Source organism: Chamaea fasciata, unplaced genomic scaffold, assembly GCF_029207755.1.
Source record: "Chamaea fasciata isolate MVZ Bird 193981 ecotype frontalis unplaced genomic scaffold, bChaFas1.0.hap1 SCAF_46, whole genome shotgun sequence".
In the NCBI taxonomy this organism is placed as follows: domain Eukaryota; kingdom Metazoa; phylum Chordata; class Aves; order Passeriformes; family Sylviidae; genus Chamaea; species Chamaea fasciata.
In genome coordinates, this window is record NW_027094131.1 from 798,060 (window position 1) to 807,200 (window position 9,141).

Sequence of the window (9,141 nt, forward strand, 5' to 3'; positions counted from 1 at the left end):
TCTGTCGGGGTAGCTATTAGGATGTCATCTACATACTGCAACAATTTCCCTTCTCTTGGTGGAGCTTCCCAAGATTCCAAATCCTTTGCAAGTTGTTCTCCAAACAGGGTGGGCGAGTTTTTGTACCCTTGGGAAAGAACTGTCCATGTGACCTGAGCTTTACGTCCACTTTTGGGATTCTCCGACTCAAATGCAAAAATTTGCTGGCTGGCTTTGTGGAGAGGGAGGCAAAAGAAGCATCCTTCAAATCAAAAGGGGTAAACCAACGTCGCTCTGGTGTCATACACGGTAACAAGGTGTACGGGTTAGCTACCACGGGGTAGAGATCCTCAGTTATTTGGTTAACAGCCCGTAAATCCTGCACAACCCGGTATGACCCATCAGGTTTGTGGACAGGCAGGATAGGAGTGTTAAAATCAGATTGGCATTCCTTCAGCGACCCCAGCTCTAAGAAATTTTCAACTATAGGGCTAATTCTTCCTCTGTCTTCCTTTCTTAAGAGATACTGCTTGATTCTGACTGGTTCTTTTCTTCCTGCAGTCGGGGCCCTCACAGGTGGGCCCCGACCGGTGGCTCCATTGGTGTCTGGTCAAGTGAGCTCCTGGAGAAGTCCTTCCCACACTCAGGACACTCAAAGGGCCTCTCCTGGCTGTGGATGTGCTGGTGGGTGAGGAGGCTGAAGTTGGCTTGAAGCCCTTCCTGCAATCAGGGCAGCAGAAGGGCCTCTCCCCTGTGTGTGTGCGCTGGTGCTTGAGGAGATCTGGACTGCTCCGAGCCTTTTTCCCACACTTGGAACAGTCGTAGGGCTGTTCCCCAGTGGGGATCTTCTGGTGGGAGGTCAGATTGGACCTAATGCTGAAGCTCTGCCCACATTCCAAGCATGTTTAGGGCTGTTCCCCATTGTGCACCTGCTGATGGTAGAGGAGGTGGGAGCCATGCCTCTACCTCTTCCCACACTCCCCACACTCGTAGGGCCATTCCCACATGTGCACCTGAAGGTGGGTGAGGAGGTTGAAGCTCTGGCTGAAACTCTCCATCGTGAAGCAGCTCAGGGACCTCCATGTCTGAGCTCTGGCAAAAGCTCCAGCCAGGGAGGGTCTTTCCTCCTCAGAGCACCCTGAGCTGCATTTGCAGCCCCTCCTCATGTGTGATCTCTGGGGATTTTCCTCCCCGTTGGATTCCTGTGCCACTGAGCTGCTCAAAACGGCCTCTTCCACAAGGTTCTGCCCCAGGGATTTGTCCTCCCTGGTCTCCATACTCAGCCCCTGGTCTGGAAGAGGAAGGACAAGGAGAGGATGGCATTTGTCTCCATGCCACAGGGAAGGGGAAGGAGATCCCCCAAATGCATCCCCAGCAGGATGGCGTCGGCAGAGGGGTTGTCCTGCAGCCCGGAGCCAGGCTGGGCAGAGAGCTGGAGGAGGACAGAGGGGGAAAGGGGCACTGACTTCCTCCTCACCTGCCTGGGGCTCCTGGGCCATCTTCCTCTTCCTCATGGCCTCCTCCTCCTCAATCAGGCCAAGGTTTGGGAATGAGAAATCCTGGTTTGGGGGGAAAATAAAGTGTGAGAGCGTTTGGCTGGGGATTCCTCCTGCCCAAACCCATCTCTAGAAGTTCCTGGATGTTTTCTGTCCATAAAAACCTCCAGACCACCAAGATTCAGATCCAAAATACTCCAGACCACCAAGATTTAGCTGAAAAAACACAGAAATACCATGACTGAGCCCACAAAAAACTTGGATGGACCATGATCACCCCAAAAAAACATCTCCAGGACTTTCCCCTCTCTGGTCTCTGCACTTTGGACTTCTGGAGGTCCTGTGTGTATTGAGAGTTCTCCTGTCTGGCATCCCCACCATCTCCAGCCTCTCAGGGGTCCCAGGAATCCCTAGGGTCCCCCCTCTCTGCTCCTCTGACCTTGGGCTTCTGGGGCTCCCCCTTCTCTCTGCTGCTGGGGGTTCCCTGCAGCCCCTGGGGGTTCCCTGCCTCCCCGTCTCTGGGCTCTCACTTAGCCATGCTGGAGCTCTTGGGGTCCCAGCGCTCCCCTTTCCCCTGACTCTGCTTCAGGCTGCGGGGAGCTCCAGAGGTTCCCCCTCGCCAGGGTGTTCCCCTCCAAGGCTGAATCCTGGGGCTCTGCTCTCTCTGGGCTGCACACTTCGGTGTCCCACTCTTCTCCCCTCTCCTGCCTCCCCCCGTGAAAAAACAACTTCCGGGACACCCCCAGAATCTCCCCAAAGGGCATTTGTGGCTTTGGAGTCCTTCAAGTTCCAAAATTCCCTCCTCTCTCCCCGCTATACCCTCCTTCCCCAACTACGAAAACCCCAGGATATCTGGGGATGGGAATATCCTACTCCATACCCGGTGCAGGGTCACATCTGAGTCAGGTGTGCAGAGCAGGACCTTGCCCTGACTCCAAGCACTGTCCCACCTGCAGGATCTGCTTCCCCTCGGCCTCTTCCTCCTGCAGCCCCAAGCCCAGTTTGGTGCTAAACAAAGGGGCTGCGGAGGGGTCATCCCCTGTGGGGGCTACGCAGCCCCTTTGCCCCCTCCCGAAATTCCCTCCTGGGGGCAGCTGAGTCAGGAGCCCTGTGGAGAGGGAAAAGGGGGTGACACCGGGATGGGGGGGTCACACACAGTCTGGGGCGGACACACATGGCCCCTGGGGATCCCCCCTCACTCCCACAGTGCCAGGAACACAAACACCAACATCGAGCCCCTCTCTCCCGGCAGCACCTTGTGGGCAGGGTCTGGCAGCAGCTCTGAGGGTCTGGGAGGTCACGATCAGCCTAAAACCCCCTTCCAGCCCCACAGACACTCCCAGCCCCCTCAAACCACCCCACAGATCCCCACCGCCCCTCCCTAAACAGCACCATGCAATATAAATGGCCCTGAGATCCATCACAATTTTCCCATCTTCTCCAAGACCCACTCAAATTTTTTCTAACCACACAACCCTCCCAGAACTCGGAAAACTCCCCCACAGACCTAGCTCCACAAACTCCCACAAGAGCCACCAAAGTCTCCTTCCAGTCCCCTCAGGATCCCCAAAAACCCCTTCCCAGCCCCCCATGGCACTGACCAGTAGAGGTTTGTAGACAGGAACATCCACAGCCTGGGAGCAGTTTGGACACTTCAGTAGCGTTTTAGGCACTTCCATCCCTTGGGGCTCTTCCCGCAGGCCTGGAGGTGTTGGAGGGGGGACTGCAGAGAGGGATGAGGGATCCCAAGAGTGGGATTTTGGGGACAGGATGAGGGGCTGTGTGAGCCACTTGCTGAGGTGTCAATCTGGGGGCTCCCCTGGTGGTCCCGGGGCCCCAGGCTGCAGAGCTGTCCCCACCTCCTACTTCGGGTGGTGGTTCTGGTGGGACCTCTGTTCCCTGGGGCTCATCCTGCAGCCAGAGAACTTGTAGGGACCGTCCTCCAGGTGTGTTCTCCAGGTGTTCCATGAGCTTTGGGCTCCTGCTAGAAGTGACTGGGCTCTCCTGGGATCACCCAGAGATCATACTGGGAGTGACTGGGAATGGCTCCAAGCATGCTGAGGGCAACTGGGATATATTGGGAGTGTGTCCAACTCTGTTGGGGCTGATGGGGACTACACTGGGAGCAACTGGGACCATGCTGGAGGAAACTGGGAGCAAGTGGGAGTGACTGGGGCTACACTGAGGGTAACTGGGCATGACTGGGACTCTGGTGGAAGAGACTGGGATCACACGGGGAGTGACTTGGACTGTACCAGAGAGCACTGGTATCACACTGGAATGAACAGGGAGCATTTGAAATCATGCTGAGAGGAACTGGGTTCATGCTGGGAGTGACTGGGCTCTTGGAAGCACAGGATGGTGAGGAGCATCCCAGCCTCACAAATTCCCCCTATTCCCAAGGATCCCCCAGCCCCTGGCTCCCCCTACTCACCCCTGCTCTGACTGTACTGGACTTGCAGCATCTCCAGGTTGGTGCCGGATGTGCTGGGCGCACTCACCAACCTGAGTCTGGGAATCCCGATATTCCAGCTGAAATCTGGCCCTGCTCAAAGGGGGTCCCATCCAGGTGGGTACGGAGTCTGGAGCTCCAGCTGAAGTTCTTCCCACATTCCAAGCACATGTAGGGCTTCTCCCTGCCATGAAGCTGCCCAGGGACAACCAGCTCTAAGCTGTATCTGGATCTCCGTCCGCCTTCCTGGCCAAGGGTGGGTCTTTCCTCCTCGGGGCTCCCTGGGCTGGGTTTGGAGCCCCTCCTCGTGTGGGATCTCCGGGGCTTTTTGTCCCCACTGAATTCCTGCGCTATTGAAAATGGCCTCTTCCATGAGGTTCTGCCATGGGGATTTGTCCTCCCTGGTCTCTGTGCTCAGCTCATTTTCAGGGGGAGGAAGGACAAGGAGAGGAAGGAACAAGAAAAAAGAAGAAAGACAGAAAGACAGAAGGAGTGAAAGAGGGAAGGAGATTTATCTTTGTGACAGAGGGAAGGACAAACAGATTTCTCCAATCCATCCCTGGCAAGACAGTGTCTGCAGTGAGGTTGTCTGTCTCTGTATGGACACCAAAGAACCACACTCACCCATCAGGTTGTGAGACGAGAAAGAAAGAGGAAGTTTATTCTGGAATCTCAACTTATATAGTCTTTGGAATTTGATCAGGGATTGGGGGACCAGAGTAACACCGCTCTGACCCCAGTGGTCAACCTAGAAGTTCCTCAATTTGTCCTTCCTCCTGGAACAGAATGCATATTTACAAAACATCACTCTTTGTTTATTTTTCAATGTGTGAAAAAGTTCCAGTAGAAATGTAAAACATCAGAAGGCTGAAAAATTAGGGTGACATTTGTCCTTGTTAAAAATGACCCTATTACAATGGCTTTTCCATTTACGTATTAATTAACAACAACGCATGTTGTTATTGATCATAAGTACTGAAATATAGCACAATTTATAACTCCTTTTAGCTGCTTGCTAATATAACATAATCTATCATTCTAAGTATGCACTGTACAGCCCATGGAAATAGTAGTGTGGTGAATACATGAAATCTGTGTATACCCCATATAGTTTACAGAAATAATGGTGCAGTGAATGTATTATACTGTAGGCCTTAGCAAAACATAAAATGTTTTGTCTAAGTAACTAAGAGAACTCTCTAAAGCACAGATGTTGTTTCCCACATCTGCTGACTGACCTCTCCAAGTGATAATAGTGACACAAACCAAAGCACCAGAGGAGAATTAGCAAAGAACTTGTTAACTCCTCTCATCAAGGAAGTGTGAAACAACAGGATGAAACCACAGAAAAGAACCAAATACATTGACCTGATCTGCAGAAGGTCATGCAGATAAGTCAGAGTGTAAAACTAAAACAAGAGAGTCCCTGCAACATCGAAAGCTCCCAAGAATGTTTGAATACTGCATGAAACTTAAGAATATGTGCATAGGTCAGTAAAGAAACAGTGTATAGATAACACCCCCTTATTTTACCTGCCTGTTCCTTGGCCCATAGCCAGGAACACCCCAGCACTGGATACTGTCCCTTTTTATTCCCTTTTTAAACGTTTAAAAATATTCTGAAGAGTAAACATTTGTTTTTCACATCCTGCAGCCAGGGGCCAGGCTGGGCAGGGAGATGGAGCAGAAGAGAGGAGGAAAGGGGCACTGACTTCCTCCTCACCTGCCTGGGGCTCCCGGCCAGTCTTCCTCTTCTTTGCAGCCTCCTCCTCCAGCTGGCCAAACTTTGGGAAATGGAATGTCTGTTTTGCGGGAAAAACAAGGAGTGAGCATGTTCACTTGGGTGTTCCTCCTGCCCAAGTCCATCTCTAAAGGTAACCAGGTTTCTGGTGCCCATAAAAACCTCCAGACCACCAAGATCCAGCCACCCTCAAAAACACCCAAACCACCAAGATTCAGCATCCACCCAGGAATTCCTTGTCTCTGGTCTCTCCACTTTGGGGTTCAGCCCTGTCTGGGCTTCTGCAGCTCCAGTGTGTATTGGAATTCCCTCTCTCTGGGCTGCTGGGGCTCCTGGGAATCCCAGAGGTTCCCCTTCTCTGGGCTCCCCAGCTGGCTGTCAGAGGGGCTCCGGGGGGACCACCTGTCTGGGGCCCCCGTTACAGGGCCCCGGGGTACCCCTGCGTCTCCCTTGTCCATGCTCCCAACATCTCCAGCCTGCCGGGGTTGCCCCTTATCAGGATGTCTGCCTCCTGCAGACTGCACAGGGTCCCCCAGCTCTGGCAGCACCTTCTCTGCTCTCCCAGCCCCAGCAAAAATAAAAATTAACAACGGTAATAATGGCAATAAAAACTATACCATACTAATACGACATTGGCATGGCCAGGTTTTTGTAAGGGGGGGGGTCTAGGAGCGCATCCTGTGAGAGGAAGCAGCTGCTCCTCCATGTCCCGCAGAGGCAACGCCAGCCGGCTCCAGGACGGACCGGCCACAGGCCAAGGCTGGGCCAGTTAGAAATGGTGGCAACAACTCTGGGATAACAGATTGAAGAAAATCGCTTATCGCGTAGTTGTAACTGTGACCAGGGAAGAGCAGGGGGAGAACATGTGAGAGGAAAAACTCTGCACACACCAAGGGCAGGGCAGGAGGAGGGGCAGGAGCTGCTCCAGCTGCTGGAGCTGATTGCCCTGACATTCCGTGGTGCAGTCTGTGCAGAGGCAGCTGGGCCCCTGCAGCCCATGGAGGGCACAGGGTGCAGAGATGCACCTGCAGCATCTGCAGGAGCCCGTGCTGCAGCAGGGGGATGCCTGAGCGCAGACTGTGACCCCATGAGAAACCTGTGCTGGAGCAGGGACCTGGCAGGGACCTGCAAACCCTTGGACAGAGGAGCCCAGGCTGGAGCACAGTGCTGGTAGGACTTGTGAGCCCATGGAAGAGTGACCCATGTTGCAGCAGTTTGTGAAGAACTGCCGTCTGGGAGAGGAACTCATGTTGGAGAAGTTCATGGAGAAGCATCACCAGAAGGGACCCCTGGCACAGAAGGGAATGACTCCTCTCCCTGAGTAGCGGGGAAAACATGGGATGAACTGACCAGAAGCCCCTTTCCCTGTCTCCCTGCACCCACAGGGGGATGAGGTAGAGCTGGGAAGGAGGGAGGGATGGGCAGAAGGTGCTTTTAAAGCTCTATTTTACTTCTCACTATCCTGCTTTGATTTTGATAGCAATAAATTCAGTTACTGGCACTCATTTCCAACCAGGTTTGCCCATGATGGCATGTGCTGAGTGATCTGTCCCAGTCCTTATCTCAAGCCATGAAATCTTCATTCTGTTTTCTCTCTCCAGTCCATGTCTGGAGGGGAGTGAGAGAGCAGCTTTGGTGGGTGCCTGGCATCCAGCCAGGCTACACTGACTACACATCCTTTCCTTCATTCTTTCTTTCTTTCCAGAGGTCACAGTGCAGAGGTTGAGTGGGGCTTTGATGGAGGGAGTGAAGGGGGAGTGGAGTAGCTGGGACAGGAGGCACAGGGATGTGGGACAGGCATCAGAGGGGCCCAGGCAGCTGGCAGGGGACAAGGCCTGTCCCCCTGGGCCAGCAGCAGCCCCGTGCCCTGCCCAAGGCGCTCCCAGCAGGGGCTGGGCCCCGGAGGCAGGGGGAGAGCCCAGTCCCGGGGCGGCGTTTCTGCCCCGACCCCCGCCCAGCCCAGCCTCCCCCGTGTGCGCAGTGACCGCTGGCACGGGCTGCACTGGACAGTGGGACCTGCTGGGGACATTGAGAGCTGCCCCCACTGTGACACTGCCCTTGGGATTTCACAGGCACCAAAGAAATCACAGACAGCCCTGCTCCTTGTGCTGTCACAGGCACCAGAGCACATCCCAGCCCTGCTCCTTGTGCTGTCACAGGCACCAGAGCACATCCCAGCCCTGCTCCTTGTGCTGTCACAGGCACCAGAGCACATCCCAGCCCTGCTCCTTGTGCTGTCACAGGCACCAGAGCACATCCCAGCCCTGCTCCTTGTGCTGTCACAGGCACCAGAGCACATCCCAGCCCTGCTCCTTGTGATGTCACAGGCACCAGAGCACATCCCAGCCCTGCTCCTTGTGCTGTCAAAGGCCCTTCGAGTGTATCAAATGTGGGAAGAGCTTCTCACAGAGCTCTCACTTGACCACACACCAACAGAGCCAGCACTAAGGGAATCCCAGTGAGTGCCCTGAGTGTGGGAAGAGCTTCGTGCGCTGCTCCAGCTCCATCCCCCATGGGAGGATCCATGCTGGCTGATCCCCAGTAACCCCCGGTGGGCAGAGCCCCGGTGATCCACACTGCCGGTGATCCATGCTGGGAAGACACCTGGCAGGGGCCCCCACATCCTTCTGGCTCCTCATGGCGTGGATTTTGTTTTCATTTCTCGTTGTCCTTTGAACACACGGAAAACCAGGGTAAAAATAATTTTGAACTAAGACCTGGATGTGGACATGGGGGGATCTTCCGGGGGATGTGGGGGATGCTGGGTGTGAGGGAGTGGAGCAATCCTGGCAGGGACTGGGGAGTTGTCCAGGGTTTTGGGCTTCCCAGGCCGAGCGGCTCCAGCTGCACTGGGAGACCCTGACAGAGGTTCTGAGGCAGCTGATCAAGGACCCCTGCTCTGGAAGTGTCTCCATGTCCCACTGCCCCGATTCCCTGTGTTCCCTGTCCAGGACCCCTCTCTCCCCACTGTCACTCCCCTTGTCCCCTGCCTATTGACGTGTCACCCCACTCCCGGTCCCACCCTGCTCCTATCCCAGTCCGAATCCTAATCCCGGTCTAATTCCCTGTCCTTGTCCCGTATTCTCCGTCTGTCTGCCGAACCCATAATTCCAGTCCCATATATCCGGCCTTCTTCGCATTCTTATACTCCCGGTCGTGTTGTTGGGCCCGCATTTCCATTGCGATATTCCCTGTCCCACTCCAAGATTCCACTTCACAGTCCCTTTCCTGCACTCCCGTTTCTGATCTCAGCCGCACCTTCCAAATCCCCATCCAATATTCTCAGTCCAGTTGCTGTTTCTATGTTCTCTGTGCCGTTCCCATACGCCAATCACGGATCCCTGTGCCAGTCCCTGTCCCCATGCCCGGTCCCCTCTCACCGGACGCCGCCGCCATCGCCCCAGCCCCCTCTCGGCCCTCACGCTGCCGGGGAAACCCCGCGCTGCTCCCGCCCACCAATCACAGCGCTCGAT

General features: G+C 54.9%; 1 long non-coding RNA gene and 1 pseudogene across 1 annotated transcript; both read right to left on the minus strand.

The window, feature by feature from the left end:
* Positions 1-470: 470 nt before the first annotated feature.
* On the minus strand, positions 471-4,555 carry LOC136303988 (zinc finger protein 774-like; annotated as a pseudogene).
* A 4-nt stretch (positions 4,556-4,559) lies between these two features.
* LOC136304055 (uncharacterized) lies at positions 4,560-9,092 on the minus strand. Its single transcript, XR_010724358.1, has 3 exons — positions 9,049-9,092; positions 5,651-5,729; positions 4,560-4,703 (listed from the first exon to the last, which is right to left on the minus strand). It is a non-coding gene; the product is annotated as an uncharacterized lncRNA (long non-coding RNA).
* Between the last annotated feature and the right edge of the window lie 49 nt (positions 9,093-9,141).